The 16,160-nt window shown below is 48.3% G+C and overlaps 1 long non-coding RNA gene across 2 annotated transcripts in view; it reads right to left on the bottom strand.

Moving 5' to 3' along the window:
- Positions 1-458: 458 nt before the first annotated feature.
- Positions 459-16,160, bottom strand: part of LOC115079668 — a 42,311-nt gene continuing 26,609 nt past the window's right edge. The window contains exons 1-10 of one of the 2 annotated variants that reach the window (XR_003853355.1): positions 7,799-7,825; positions 4,083-4,112; positions 3,950-3,970; positions 3,823-3,837; positions 3,696-3,710; positions 3,563-3,583; positions 3,430-3,450; positions 3,290-3,319; positions 742-756; positions 459-479 (exon numbers count right to left, since the gene is read on the bottom strand). This is a non-coding gene — a long non-coding RNA (uncharacterized LOC115079668). Of the gene's footprint in view, positions 480-741; positions 757-3,289; positions 3,320-3,429; positions 3,451-3,562; positions 3,584-3,695; positions 3,711-3,822; positions 3,838-3,949; positions 3,971-4,082; positions 4,113-7,798; positions 7,826-16,160 lie in introns of those variants that run through there. The other variant, XR_003853356.1, reaches the window with a different exon arrangement.

Raw genomic sequence — 16,160 nt, 5'->3', positions numbered from 1 at the left:
CTCTCTTCTCCCCACTCACCCTCTGGCACATTCAGCTCTCCCTTTCTCCTTCCCCCACATCCTCCAGCTCGGTGCACAGGGAGACGGCACTGACCCCCAGGACTGCATCGATGCTGCACAATATCAGGGGGAGGGGGAGTGAATTGGGGGTTCATGGAAAGAGAATTACCTCATTCTGCTAATGTTATGGTAAAATTGCACTGAAGATTATTTAGAGACCAGAGGTGGCGGGGGGAGGGGGGGGGAGTGAGATCAGTTAATACATTACGGGTGGAGGTAGGAGGTAGGAGGAGATGGGAAGCAGGTGCTGGTTTGAGTGTGGGAAGTTCTGGCAGAAAACCAGGGGGGCAGACTGGGAGGGGAATTGTTCTTCATCTGTTCATCATTTACTGATTCAGCAGGGAGCTCTCGTCCCCATTAAACTCTTAATATTAAGGAAAGAAGGAAGCTGATTTTACCTGCAGTTAGAGGTTTCTTCGCTTTAGGAGAGAAGAGAAACAGAGATTACAAAGAGGAACTTTTTCTGAGGCAGTAACACAAATATAAACAGCAACTGCTAAAGAACAATCATCAGGGGGAAAAAAGGTTTGGCCTTGTAAGAGAAACGAGAAGGTAAGAACATTTCCTAAAGGAAAGAAAGAGAGCAGAGAGTTCAGGGAGGGAGGAGGATCTCATGGGGAGGACACAGAAGATCAAAGTCACTTTAGGGAACCATTAGCAGGAGAAAGGATTTAGACTTACCTGAGCAGGAATAACCTAAAGGAAAGAATGAGAGCAGAGAGTTTAGGGAGGAGGATCTCATGGGACGGGCACAGAACAGCAAAGTCACGTTAGGGAACCATTAGCTTGAGGAAAGGTTTGTGCTCACCGCACTGTTTAACAAGTCACCAGAAGTCATACTCTTGAGCAGGGCTTCCCAAACTGTGCGTCTTGACCCCAGAGGAGGTCACCAAACCTTCAGCTAGGGTCACTGTTTTGTGAATATTAATCCTATTCCAGTATTAAGATCTGGAAACAAGAATCCACTTGAATCCCCTTCTCTGAAAGCTGCACCATAGAGGTGAGCAGAGAGGGAGCTTTTCCAAGATCAGCACCAAGGCCTCGGAAATCCTTCCTGAGCAGCTCGAGGAATCGCCTGCACGAAATCCTCTAAAAAGCCTGGAAAACTTCTGTTCAAGCAAACGCTGGCAGGAGGCTGAACGGCTCGCAATCAGTTTACTTTGTCATTTTTCTACTTGTTTTATCTCAATTCTGTTACAGCATTTTCAGTTGTGCTGTCTGATGTCATCCACCACAAACTAACAGGGATGTGGCAGATAGGAAATAGTTTTAAAATAAAATAAAAATGAAAAAGGGATGTTTGAAGGAGCAGATGAGAACGGGAGAGACTGAGGGTTGGTTAAGGTGAAGAGGGATTGGCTGTGGAGGGTGAGGGAGGAGATGACAGAGGATCAGCGGGGTGGGGGATGTACAAGGAGGTGGGGTAAGAGGGGAGAAGTTGGATGCAATGTGACAATGTTCAGAGGGGAGGTGGAGACGTTCTGAGGTGAGGAGGGAATGGGGATGGGATGAGTGGGAGGGGAATACAGAGGATGAACTGGGATTTATAAGAAGGACTTGAGAGTGAGAGAGATACAGGTGGGAAGATGTGAAAAGGGATGGATGGGCTGGGGAAGTGAGTGGAGAGGAGGTTGAGAGAGGGGGCTGCTGGGGGGGGGGGGGTGAGGGCCTCTGGATGGAATGGAAGTTGAGAGGGAATTACCGTATTTCCACGCATATAACCCGCGGGTAATGTGCGTTTTTACCTACCCCGCATGCCCCCCGCGGGGTATAAACGTGGGCGGGTTATCCAGAAAAAATTTTACAACCAATAAAGTTTCCCGACTCTGAATAGGCTGCAGCTGAGAGGAGTCCGTCCTATCCCTGCGCCCGGCCGCTTCCTGATTGGTCGCGTGTTAAATCTAGGCCGCAGGCGGGTGGGCGCTTGTTCCAGGCGGCGGCGGGGGCGGGTGGACGCGCGTTAGTTCGAGACGGCCGGCGGGTGGTCGCGTGTTAAATCTAGGCCGGGTCGCACAGGCGCGCATTCATTCACTGCCGGTGGGGGCAGCCCCCACCGGCAGTGAATGAATGCGCGCCGAAAGCAGCTTGTTCCAGGCGGCGGTGGCGGGTGGACGCGCGTTAGTTCGAGGCGGGTGGTCGCGTGTTAAATCTAGGCCGGGTCGCTCAAGGCAATCTAGGCCGGGTCGCTCAAGGCAGTCACATGCCGTGACGTCACGGCATGTGACTGCCTTGAGCATCGAATCGCAGGGGTCGCATTCATTCACTGCCGGTGGGGGCTGGGGCAGCCCCCACCGGCAGTGAATGAATTCATTCATCCAGGCGGAGGAGCCGGCTGCTTTCAGCTGCCGCTGCCGGCTGCTTTCGGCGCTCAAGGCAGTAGCGGCGAAAGCAGCCGGCTCCTCCGCCTGGATGAATGAATGCGACCCCTGCGATTCGATGCTCAAGGCAGTCACATGCCGTGACGTCACGGCATGTGACTGCCTTGAGCGACCCGGCCTAGATTGCCTTGAGCGACCCGGCCTAGATTTAACACGCGACCACCCGCCTCGAACTAACGCGCGTCCACCCGCCACCGCCGCCTGGAACAAGCTGCTTTCGGCGCGCATTCATTCACTGCCGGTGGGGGCTGCCCCCACCGGCAGTGAATGAATGCGCGCCTGTGCGACCCGGCCTAGATTTAACACGCGACCACCCGCCGGCCGTCTCGAACTAACGCGCGTCCACCCGCCCCCGCCTGGAACAAGCGCCCACCCGCCCGCGGCCTAGATTTAACACGCGACCACCCGGCTCCCGCCGCCCGCCTGGACCCACGCGGCCCTCCGACAGGTATTTAAAAATTTATTTTTTTTTTGAATTGCGGGTTATATGAGGAGGCGGGGTATATTAAAACTTTTTTTCATAAATCTTGAAAACCTGCGGGTTATGTGTGTGGGCGGGTTATATACGTGGGCGGGTTATTGTCGTGGAAATACGGTAACTGGAGTGCAGGGAGAGTGAGGAGTGATTGTTGGGAGGTGAACTACCCCTCTGCTAATTTATTTTGGTCATTCCCTGGGGTCATGCACATTTTCAATGCTGAAATGGGGTCACAGTGATTAAAAGTTTGGAAGCCCAGCCCTAGAGGAAAGAATGAGAGCAGAGAGTTTAGGGAGGAGGATCTCATGGGACGGACACAGAACAGCAAAGTCACTTTACAGAACAACTAGTAGGAGCAAAAGGTTAGACTTACCCTGCACAACACATCGTTAAGAAGACCACCCTAAAGGAAAGAATGAGAGCAGAGTTTAGGGAGGAGGATCTCATGAGAAGTGCAAAGAATAGCAAAGTCACTTTAGGGAACCATTAGCAGGAGTAAAGGTTTAGACTTACCAGAAGTTTTTCAATATCAGCCTAAAGGAAAGAATGAGAGCAGAGAGTTTAGGGAGGAGGATCTCATGGGACGGGCACAGAACAGCAAAGTCACTTTAGGGAACCATTAGCAGGAGTAAAGGTTTAGACTTACCAGAAGTTTTTCAATATCAGCCTAAAGGAAAGAATGAGAGCAGAGAGTTTAGGGAGGAGGATCTCATGGGATGGGCACAGAGCAGCAAAGTCACTTTAGGGAAGCATTAGCAGGAGAAAGGATTTAGACTTACCTGAGCAGGAGTATCCTAAAGGAAAGAATGAGAGCAGAGAGCTTAGGGAGGAGGATCTCATGGGATGGGCACAGAGCAGCAAAGTCACTTTAGGGAAGCATTAGCAGGAGAAAGGATTTAGACTTACCTGAGCAGGAGTATCCTAAAGGAAAGAATGAGAGCAGAGAGCTTAGGGAGGAGGATCTCATGGGATGGGCATAGAGCAGCAAAGTCACTTTAGGGAAGCATTAGCAGGAGTAAAGGTTTAGACTTACCAGAAGTTTTCTAATATTAGCCTAAAGGAAAGAATGAGAGCAGAGAGTTTAGGGAGGAGGATCTCATGGGACGGGCACAGAATAGCAAAGTCACTTTACAGAACATCTAGTAGGAGCAAAAGGTTAGACTTACCCTGCTCAACACATTGTTAAGAAGACCACCCTAAAGGAAAGAATGAGAGCAGAGAGTTTAGGGAGGAGGATCTCATGGGACGGGCACAGAATAGTAAAGTCAGAGGAACATAAGAAATTGCCATACTGGGTCAGACCAAGGGTCCATCAAGCCCAGCATCCTGTTTCCAACAGAGGGCAAACCAGTTCACAAGAACCTGGCAATTACCCAAACACTAAGAAGATCCCATGCTATTGATGCAATTAATAGCAGTGGCTATTCCCTAAGTAAACTTGATTAATAGCCATTAATGGACTTCTCCTCCAAGAACTTATCCAAACCTTTTTTGAACCCAGCTACACTAACTGCACTAACCACATCCTATGGAAACAAATTCCAGAGCTTAAAGTCACTTTAGGGAATAATTAGCAGAAATAAAGGTTTAGACCAGGGGCGTAGCCACGGGTGGGCCTGGGTGGGCAGCTGCCCACCCAACTAAGACCCAGGCCCACCCAACTGGCACCGGAACTGCAAGGCTGTCGCAGGATCCCATCCCTGCGACAGCGAACAAGAGAACCCACGCCTCGCGTGCCATCACTGCACACATGGGGAAGCGCTGCCTTGACCGTATGGCCAACCGATCTTCCTGTTTGGGGGGGCGGAGCGGAAGCGCCGTGCACAGCTTCCGCTTCCTCCCACCATACGCCCCGCTGAACTTCCTGTTTGGGGGGGGGAGCAGAAGCGCAGCGTACAACTTCCACTTCCTCCCCCTCCCCCCCCAAGCAGGAAGATCGGCAGGCCATATGGCCCGACGCCCGAAGATAGCAGGAGGCCGGTGGCAGCAGGAAAGGCCAGCGGATCTTCCTGCTTTGGGGGGAGGAAGCGGAAGCTGTCCACGTGCTTGAAGGTGTATGTGTGGATGAGAATGGGAGTTTGAGTGTGTGTGTGTGTGTGTGTGGGTGAAAATTGGAGTTTAGGTTTGTGTGTGGGTGAGAATGGAAGCTTGAATATGTGGGTGAATGGGAGCTTGAATGTGTGTATGTGTGGGTAAGATTGGGAGTCTGGGTTTGTGTATGGGTGAGAATGGGAGCTTGAATGTATGTATATTTGGGTGAGAATGGGAGCCTGGGTTTGTGTGTGGGTGAGAATGGGAGCCTGGGTTTGTGTGGGTGGGTGAGAATGGAAGCTTGATTAGAAAAATACAAAGATCAGACAACAAAGGTAAAAAAAAAAATTATTTTGAGATGTTAGCATTTTAAATATAAGCAACACAACCGCTCTCTCAAAATTTATGGACAGGTAGTAGCCGTGTATAAAATTGTAATAATAAGAAGGCTAAAGTACTACAAATCACCGTGAATTATGTTTGTATCATTAAGTGGACCTCATACTTAGGCGTAGACGTGAATGCAATTCTGCATAACGTTTTACACCAGTAGTATAATCATGGGTCAGAAAAGAATTTTATATGCTTTGTGAGTCCAAAGTGAAAATAATTCAAAGTTGATGTAGCACGACATTTCCCATTGTATTCATTGTTGCAGAATTTCTTAACTCATCATAGTATTGACAACATTCAATTTCTTAAGATAATGAAGCTACTTAGCTTTTTTTGCATGTGAAGAAACGCCTGAGAGTTAAAGATGTTACAAGGCTCGAGGTGTACTAGCCCGACCGGACCGTGTTTTGGCATCTGCCTTCATCAAGGAGCCGAATGTATGTGAGATGATTTTCGTGGCATTTTCACCAACATGGAAATAATGCGTTTCCTCACATTACTACATTATCTTAAGAAATTGAATGTTGTCATTTCTATGATGAGTTAAGAAATTCTGCAACAATGAATACAATGAGAAATGTCATGCTACATCAACTTTGAATTCTTTTCACTTTGGACTCACTAAGCATATAAAATTCATTTCTGACCCAAGATTATGCTACTGGTGTAAAACGTTATGCTGAATAGCATTCACATCTACGCCTATGTATGAGGTCTACTTAATAATACAAAAAAACGTAATTCACTGTGATTTGTTTTGTAGATAATCTGTTGTACTTTAGCCTTATTATTACGAGCAATTTAAATATGTCATCTTTGGGAATGTGTATTTCTTATATTTTTGTAATTTGCTCTTTCTTAAGTATTCCACTGTTCAGAAAATTTAGTTTCTCGGGCTTTCTATTTTGGCTTTATCTACATGTTTCTGTTTCTAATTTATAGTCTCTTATTTCTATATTAGGTAAGGGTCGGTCTCAGTTTTGTGTTGTAGTCGGGAGTTGGTTCCTTAGTCCAGCTGGTTGAGGCGGTGTCCCGTGCAGAGAGAGCCGGTCGGAAGGCAGACCATGGCAGGAGAAGCGAGGTCTTCACCCTGGAGATCCATGACACCTCCAGAGGAGCTGTGGGGGCCGGACCGCTGGGACTTAGGAGGCTGACCGTGGAAAGGTGAAGGCCGCAGACGAAGGGATGGACCAGGATCAGGGCAGGCAGCAGAAGTCGTAGACGATGAGACGGACCAGGTTCAGGGCAGGCAGCAGAAGTCGAAGATGATGAGACGGACCAGGTTCAGGATTACCGGAATGGGCTGGCAGGATCTGGAACACTGGAACAGGCAGGCAGGATCAGGAACACAGGAACAGGCTGGCAGGGTCAGGAACACAGGAACAAGCTGGCAGGATCAGCAACTCTTTACTCCCAGGAGCGACCGCGTTGCAAGGCACTGAAAGGGAGTCAGATGCCGAGTTAAATCCCCCTCGGCATCTGACGTCACTCTGGGGCAGATCCGGCTCTTCGCGCCAGAAGCCCTTTAAAAGGGTTCCCTCTGCGCGCGCGCGCCCTAGGGGCGGGGCTGACAGCTTCTGACGGCGTCTCCCCTCGTGGGAGCGCCGCGAACTAGGCCGGAGCAGGAGCGGGGCGATTGGGAGCCCGCGCCGACCCCCGGGAACCGGAGCCAGGTAAGGGGCCGGTCACGAGGAGTGCGACCGGTACCGCAACATTTTGCCTGTGTGTGACAGAAATGCAATATTTCTGCTAGTGTGTAGTTTCTCTGTAGTAGTAGTCCAGCTTGTTCTGTTATTCCCGTAGGTGATGTATTAATGTTCTAGGGCCTGGTTTAGTATTGCATTGCTGCTTTTTCATAATGTTGCTGTTATTTGAATCCTGAGTCAATGCTGTGACTGTATGGCAAGGTTCCAGATGCCTGTTTCTTTGCAAGAGTTTGTGTTACTTCACAAAATAGCAGTGGAGGGCTATTTTTTGCTGAGGTGACACCAGAATTTGAATTTTGTTTTCATATTAGTTATAATGTGAATTGCCCTAGCTCTGTGCTGCACCTGTTCTGATGATTAATTATATTTTATTGTATTTATGAAGATTTCTGGTTTTCTGCAAAGATGGTTCATGAAAGAATACATTAATTTTTGTTTTATTACATGATTGGATCTGATTGTTTTCTATACTTGTGCATTTATTAACTGCAATAAATATAAAATAAATTCTGTTTAATAAGGAATTTTTAATGCTAGTGCTAGAAATAATTTAAGTAAATTATTTTAAAGTTTCATAAATGATGCATAATGGCTGTTGCAAATTACTTAGAAAGCCATTCTAGGGTGCAGTATATGGCATTATTTATCAGTAAAAAAAACAACTAGTAGACCTGCATGCCTACAGCCCACCCATGTTAACCTTATGCCCACCCAAAAAATCAATTCTGGCTACGCCACTGGTTTAGACTTACCAGATGTTTTTGAATATCAGCCTAAAGGAAAGAATGAGAGCAGAGAGTTTAGGGAGGAGGATCTCATGGGACGGGCACAGAATAGCAGAGTCACTTTAGGGAAGCATTAGCAGGAGTAAAGGTTTAGACTTACGACTATTCCTTTCGGGTTGTACAAGAAAGAATGAGAGCAGAGAGTTTAGGGAGGAGGATCTCATGAGAAGGGCAACAGAATAGCAGAGTCACTTTAGGGAAGCATTAGCAGGAGTAAAGGTTTAGACTTATCACTCTTCCATTCAGGTTCTACAAGAAAGAATGAGAGCAGAGAGTTTAGGGAGGAGGATCTCATGGGAAGGGCACAGAATAGCAGAGTCACTTTAGGGAAGCATTAGCAGAGTAAAGGTTTAGACTTATCACTATTCCATTCAGGTTCTACAAGAAAGAATGAGAGCAGAGAGTTTAGGGAGGAGGATCTCATGGGAAGAGAGCAAAATGGCGCCGGCCATAGAAAACACGATTCGACTGCAGGAGGTCGTTCCGGACCCCTGCTGGACTTTTGGCAAGTCTTGTGGGGGTCAGGAGGCCCCCCCCCAAGCTGGCTAAAAGTCCCTGGGGGTCCAGTGGGGGTCCGGGTCGGGGGACAAAAAACAAAATGGCGCCGGCGCCATTTCTACAAGCACCGGAGGTCCGAGAGTAAAAGATCACACCGGGACCCTTCCTCTGGACCCCAGGTAATTTAAAGCATTTTGGGGGGGGTTTGGGAGGGTGGGGGATATTTTAAAGGGTCGGGGTAGGTTTTAGGGTTGTTTTAGTGTGCCGGTTTTCCCGCCCTCCCCCTTCCCCTCCCCCCCCCCCACTGGACCCCAGGTAATTTAAAGCATTTGGGGGGGTTCGGGAGGGTGGGGGATTTATTTTAAAGGGTCGGGGTGGGTTTTAGGGATGTTTTAGTGTGCTGGTTTTCGATTACACGATTTTCACGATATTTAAAAAACCCAAACGGCGACGATCCGATTCCCCTCCCCCGCCCAGCTGAAATCGATCGTTAAGACGATCAATCACACGATTCACATTTCTATTAGCAGGAGTAAAGGTTTAGACTTACCAGACGTTTTTCAATATCAGCCTAAAGGAAAGAATGAGAGCAGAGAGTTTATGGAGGAGGAGGATCTCATGGAGAGGACACAGAATAGCAGAGTCACTTTAGGGAACCATTAGCAGGAGGAAAGATTTAGACTTACCCTGAGCAGGAGGATCCTAAAGGAAAGAATGAGAGCAGAGAGTTTAGGGAGGAGGATCTCATGGAGAGGACACAGAATAGCAGAGTCACTTTAGGGAACCATTAGCAGGAGTAAAGGTTTAGACTTACCTGAGCAGGAGGATCCTAAAGGAAAGAATGAGAGCAGAGAGTTTTAGGGAGGAGGATCTCATGAGAAGGACACAGAATAGCAGAGTCACTTTATCAGGCCGATGAAATACTAATAAACGCTCTCCTAACACGCACTGATCGACCTCTCCGGGGCACCAGATTTAATATGTAAATGAGCTTCCATGGTAGAAAGCAGGCGCTAGGGAAAAGTTTGCATCCCTAGTGCCTCCTCTGCAGCGGGAATCCAGGAGAGGCGGCTGTCAGTGTGGGTTAGGAGAACGGATGCTCCTTAATTCAGAGTCCCTTTTCCTCACCTGACCTCAGAGACACTTTCTTTGATTTTTTGAACAGTTCTAATTTTTCAGTGACTCTGACTTAATATCACCACATGGGAGGAAGCACAGGAAAGCAGTATTTCTGCTTTTCTGTACACATTTTGGGCTCCTGGATTAATACTTGCTCATGGACAGGCAGTAATGTCTGAGGGTAGGAATGGTTGGGTTGGGTGCACATTTGTATTTTTGAATCGGGGGAGTGTAGCTAATGGCCTCATTAATATGCATTTGCATGTGATGAGTGCTATTAGTTTCTCGGGGGCTTGGACGCATGTTTTTCAGTGGGGTAAGACCAGGACTGGATCAACCTGTCCTGATAACCTGGAGCCAGTTGGCAATCCAAGCTGTTCTTCCTTGTAATCATATCAGACTCGCTGAATCAGGAGGGAGCCTTTTTTGTGACGTGGAGCCACAGCTTTGCAATCAGTTACCGTGCAATTCAAAATCTGAAACAGCGGAGGATGGGGAATCTTCAGCCTGGACGTTACCATCTTCCCTCAGGTACCTGAAATTTGTCTTTAATATAAAGAGGGTCATTTCACAAGGGACGTCTGCGGTGTGAAGCAGGGTTTATGGCCAGAAATGCCCTTTTACACAATAACCCCTCCCAATATGCAGTAAATGTCTGCCTTTCTGACCTGATCACTCATAAGTTTACCCAGGCTGAGGGGAGGGTTTCCTCTCTCGCACACACTTTTGAATTTTATTTCTGCGCATAGGTAGCAGTGGAATTGGGTGGGGATAGCATTGGTGGATAATTAGTAAAAGGGAAGGTGCACGTCCATGTGCACACACATGAGCTCTCTCTTTTACAATCACTTTACCTTATGTGTGCGTCTGTCCTAATTCATGCAGGAATGTCACAGAGCTACCCCCCAGAGAAATGTAACGCACCAATTACACCAATGTGCAGGGAGGAATTACCTGCAGAAAAATCTCCCTGCTCAGGCTTCTCCTCTTATTTTCATGCACACACATGAGCTCTCTCTTTTACAATCACTTTACCTTATGTGTGTGTCTTGTCCTAATTCATGCAGGATGTCACAGTTGCTACCCCCAGAGAAATGTAACGCACCAATTACACCAATGTGCACGGAGGAATTACCTGCAGAAAATCTCCCTGCTCAGGCTGCACCTCTTATTTCATGCACACACATGAGCTCTCTCTTTTACAATCACTTTACCTTATGTGTGCGTCTGTCCTAATTCATGCAGGATGTCACAGATCTACCCCCAGAGAAATGTAACGCAGCAATTACACCAATGTGCAGGGAGGAATTACCTGCAGAAAATCTCCCTGCTCAGGCTTCTCCCTCTTATTCATGTACACACACGAGCTCTCTCTTTTACAATCACTTTACCTTATGTGTGCGTCTGTCCCTAATTCATGCAGGATGTAACAGAGCTACCCCCAGAGAAATGTAACACACCAATTACAACCAATGTGCACGGAGGAATTACCTGCAGAAAATCTCCCTGCTCAGGCTTCTCCTCTTATTTTCATGCACACACATGAGCTCTCCTCTTTTACAATCACTTTACCTTATGTGTGTGTCTGTCCTAATTCATGCAGGATGTCACAGTGCTACCCCCAGAGAAATGTAACGCACCAATTACACCAATGTGCACGGAGGAATTACCTGCAGAAAATCTCCTCTGCTCAGGCTGCAACCTCTTATTTCATGCACACACATGAGCTCTCTCTTTTACAATCACTTTACCTTATGTGTGTGTAACCCTTGAAGTTCAATTTTCTTTATTGACTCCTTGTGTCTGAAACCTGCACTTTGATTCCCAACCCAGTATCAGAAATGAATCCACACGCTCTTTAGTGAGTAACAGTTTTATCGTTTACTGGAATGAATGACTGAAATAAATCTGTTCACTTCCTAAGCATCTGCATTTGTCATATAAACACATGTATATAGTACAAGAGAAAACTCAACTTTGTCATAACTCATGTTAAGTATTTCAACCAGAATCAGCATGTGATATAGCACCCGACCTTAAGCAGTCTCTGAACAAGCAAAGTCCCAGATTGTATCCTACTGTGTGTCCATTTGAATTTAGAGCTGAAGAGGGCGTCAGTACTGCTCTTTGCTTCAACTGCCAAATCCACAATACAGCAGCCTCTATCCGAAAGAAGAGCTTCAAATCCTGACAGGGCACAGTTCAACTACTCCCAAGTCGTCCACAGCAGGGTTCCAGAAAAGAGAACCTTAATCAGTACAGATAATATTTATTAATTCAGAGCAGGGCAGGAACTCTGTTCAAGCTGAGCAGTGATCTGTTTGCACATGCTCAGACAATCCAATTTTGAATCTCCTTCCCCCCCCCCCAGCTCTTAAAGAGACAGCACTCTATTGTCAGTCTTTTCATGTCACAATGATGATTCAACATTTCTCTGCCCTAGTTCCTAGAGGTATGTTACATGTCGTCTGTCCTAATTCATGCAGGATGTCACAGAGCTACCCCCAGAGAAATGTAATGCACCAATGACACCAATGTGCAGGGAGGAATTACCTGCAGAAAATCTCCCTGCTCAGGCTTCTCCTCTTATTTCTTGCACACAAACATTTCCTGACAGTTTACACGTACATGCTCACATTTTCCAAGGTTTCAGCCCAACTTTCTAACTCAGCGCTTAGGGCAGACGTCCGCGAGTACAAAGTGTGCGCAGTTTGCAGTCATAATTTTCCAAAGCAGAGCTGTGAGCACCGCCTGCTCGGATAATAAGTGGGTACGTGTGAGCACATTTACGCATGTGTGGGATCAGGGGGAAATGCTCACCTGTATATTTATTTATCTGCAGACGTAAGTCCACATGTAGCTTTAAACATCTTTATTAACACAACAGAATAAGATGTGCGTCCAAAGCAGCCACACATTATTATAACATAAGAAATCGGCATGTAAGCAAAAAAAGATCAGAAAACAGAAGAAAAGATTCCTATTTACACTGCACAACTACTGTTGTCTGCACTCGTAACCATAGTCACCCAATTCTTTCTATAAATGGTCCAGTATCCACCACCTCCAATCACCTTATAGACACAGATCAGATAGATCTAGAGGTCTTAATCCTGTCACATCCAGATCTCAGCAGATATATTATCTCCCCTGTGAATACCCCTCCATACCCCCATCCTATTGTGTGGCATCCGAATTTGTTGAAATGCACTAAAATCAATGTCAGGCCATAGAGCTCTGCCTGAGTTTGATGTCTTCTTACTATTTCCAAGATGCCCCTGCGTCAGACCACTTATGTGGAAGTAAGGTTGAAAGCTTCACAAATAAACGTCACCTAACCCCAGCCTCTCTTCCCCATGGCCTTTTATTCATGAACTGGGTCCAATTCAAGGCAAATCCCAGCAGTAGCAGATTTAGGATATGAAGGTGCCCGGTGGAAATAGTCTGCATGCTCTCCTGTCCTAGGCCCAATCCCCCACTGGCATCTCTATGTGAGGCCAGGCCTGGGAGGGGAGCATGAGGTGACTCCATCCTGGCTGCATGCACCTTGATAACCTAAATCTGCTACCATTGTAACTGGGCCTTGCACCACTTCCTGATTCAAAGAATAAGAGCTCCCTGAGGTGGGGGACTGCTGTGCTGGAGGCTGGTGCGTGGCTGTTTTGTGGTCCTGCTGTACCCTGCCCTTCCTTGATGAAAATCCACAAGGCCAGCCACATATCTGCAAGGAAGGAGGGAGGGCTAGAGGCTGCAGGGGTGGGGGAATGCACGTGAGAGAGAGAGGGAGTTCCCAGAGCTGGGAAGCGGGGCAGAGGAAGCTGCACAGTGATCCTGCTACTCCCAGCACTTCCTGAGTCAGAATGCCAGCCCCTCCTGCTGCCTCCTGCTGGCTGCAGAGGACCCAGGCTAGCGGCATGAAGGCCACCACTGCTCGCTGCTCTGGATGCTGACTTGGCATTTGGTGATCTTACCAGGGGAGTCCTCTGCAGGGATGAGCCTATCTTAGCAGTCTAAGCTAGCGTGAGTCGCTCATATGCTGCGATGCTGACACAGGTAGGGGATGAAATATCTTTCAGCCCCTCCCTCCCAACTACCGAGCTATGAGGAAGCCTGTACTGGGCGAGACTGTCTTTGACAAGCTTGCTTAGAAGGGAAGAGAAAGGAAATCAGGTCCCTGTTCATGTCCTGCAAAGGCTCATACGGAAGTCAAGAGAGAGCGCAAGGAGCAGGGGAGGGAAGTGACACCCAGGCCTGTCCTCAGCTGCGCTGTTTCACTGCTGCTCATGCTTACTTACTGAAATCTCTTTAGTAACACTCTCAGCACAGCCAAAGGATTGGGTTCAATAAGGGCATTGGTATCTGGATGAGAGAGAGATGAAACAAGCCGTGTAAGTGAAGGCTGCAGGGTCCCTGAGGCTCTTACGTTTTATTCACTGCAGCAACAATTTCTCAACAAAACTATTGGACGTCCTCATCAAGCATCAACAAAAAGATAACATTATTTATCCAATGGAAATAGACCGTTTCCCAGTATTGGACATCTCAGATTCAAATAACGTCGCTGGCACAACAATGTTACATGAGCTGCCAGTGATACGTACAGAGGGACATCTTCTTTTTAAACTCCTTATTTAAACCATTTTTGTACATCACATCCCATGCATTGAAGAATACATTGCTCTCAAAAATATCAAACTTAACATCTACCATAATAATTACAAAGTAGTAAAGGGTAAATGCATAGAAATCTCCATATAAGGTTCCCATATTCGTTCTAATTTAAAGTTTCACACATCACCCCATAACTTATGCAAATGTTTTCAAAGCAGACTTACATGCATAAGTTACCCCGGTAAAACTGAGCACACAGGGCTACTCCTGATATTTTCTTGATGTAGCTTTTATGAGATAATTTACAGGCAAACTTTATAAAAATCACAATTTATGCACATAAATCCCAACCTCATCCAGATTCCACCCTCTAGAACGCCTCTTCCTACCCCTAACACTGCAAGCAGACACTGTGTTTCCTCACAATTTTATGCACATGTTGGTCACCAATCATTTAAGGGACCAGAGTTTTATGCACAGAAGTCATTACCCCCAAAGTCACGGGTGTCATTATTTCTGGGCACACGGGGCCTGTGCCCCAAGTCTCTGCTTCTTTGGCACATGAGGGAGAGAATGAGAGGCCCAGCTGCACCGCCCACAGATCTCCCACACTGGCAGACAAAGAAAAGGCCACTGGAGCGGCCACAGATCCCGTCCCACGATGGCTGCAGAAGAGCCCCAGCAGCACCACCATGGATACCAGTCCACATCAGCCACAACAGCCCCAGCAGGGTGGCCTTGCAGCTTGTCTGGTGGCCATAGAAAAGGCCACTGGAGCTGCCACAGATCCCATCCCACGATGGCTGAAGAGAGCCCCAGCAGCACCACCATGGATACCATTCCACATCAGCCACAAACAGCCCCAGCAGGGTGGCCTTGCAGCTTGTCTGGTGGCCAAGAAAAGGCCCCTGGAGCGGCCACAGATCCCGTCCCACGATGGCTGCAGAAGAGCCCCAGCAGCACACACCATGGATACCAGTCCACAACAGCCACAAACAGCCCCAGCAGGGTGGCCTTGCAGCTTGTCTGGTGGCCAAAGAAAAGGCCACTGGAGTGGCCACAGATCCTGTCCCAAGATGGCTGCAGAAGAGCCCCAGCAGCACCACCATGGATACCAGTCCACAACAGCCACAAACAGCCCCAGCAGGGTGGCCTTGCAGCTTGTCTGGTGGCCAAAGAAAAGGCCCGTGGAGCTGCCACAGATCCCGTCCCACGATGGCTGCAGAAGAGCCCCAGCAGCACCACCATGGATACCATTCCACAACAGCCACAAACAGCCCCAGCAGGGTGGCCTTGCAGCTTGTCTGGTGGCCAAAGAAAAGGCCCGTGGAGCTGCCACAGACCCCGTCCCACGATGGCTGCAGAAGAGCCCCAGCAGCATCACCATGGATACCATTCCACACAGCCACAAACAGCCCCAGCAGGGTGGCCTTGCAGCTTGTCTGGTGGCCAAAGAAAAGGCCACTGGAGTGGCCACAGATCCTGTCCCAAGATGGCTGCAGAAGAGCCCCAGCAGCACACCATGGATACCAGTCCACAACAGCCACAAACAGCCCCAGCAGGGTGGCCTTGCAGCTTGTCTGGTGGCCAAAGAAAAGGCCCGTGGAGCTGCCACAGATCCCGTCCCACGATGGCTGCAGAAGAGCCCCAGCAGCACCACCATGGATACCAGTCCACAACAGCCACAAACAGCCCCAGCAGGGTGGCCTTGCAGCTTGTCTGGTGGCCATAGAAAAGGCCCGTGGAGCTGCTACAGATCCCATCCCACGATGGCTGCAGAAGAGCCCCAGCAGCACCACCATGGATACCAGTCCACAACAGCCACAAACAGCCCCAGCAGGGTGGCCTTGCAGCTTGTCTGGTGGCCAAACAAAAGGCCCATGGAGCTGCCACAGATCCTGTCCCACGATGGCTGCAGAAGACCCCCAGCAGCACCACCATGGATACCAGTCCACAACAGCCACAAACAGCCCCAGCAGGGTGGCCTTGCAGCTTGTCTGGTGGCCAAAGAAGAGGTCTGGCAGGGCCATTGCAAATCCTGTCTTCTGGCAGCCCAAAAGGGGGAGGTCCAGAATATGAGTGTTTATGTGAAAGCGAGAGA

Source organism: Rhinatrema bivittatum, chromosome 1 (assembly GCF_901001135.1).
Source record: "Rhinatrema bivittatum chromosome 1, aRhiBiv1.1, whole genome shotgun sequence".
Taxonomy (NCBI): domain Eukaryota; kingdom Metazoa; phylum Chordata; class Amphibia; order Gymnophiona; family Rhinatrematidae; genus Rhinatrema; species Rhinatrema bivittatum.
Note: the sequence above shows the minus strand (reverse complement) of the source record. Positions and strands in the feature narration are given on the sequence as shown.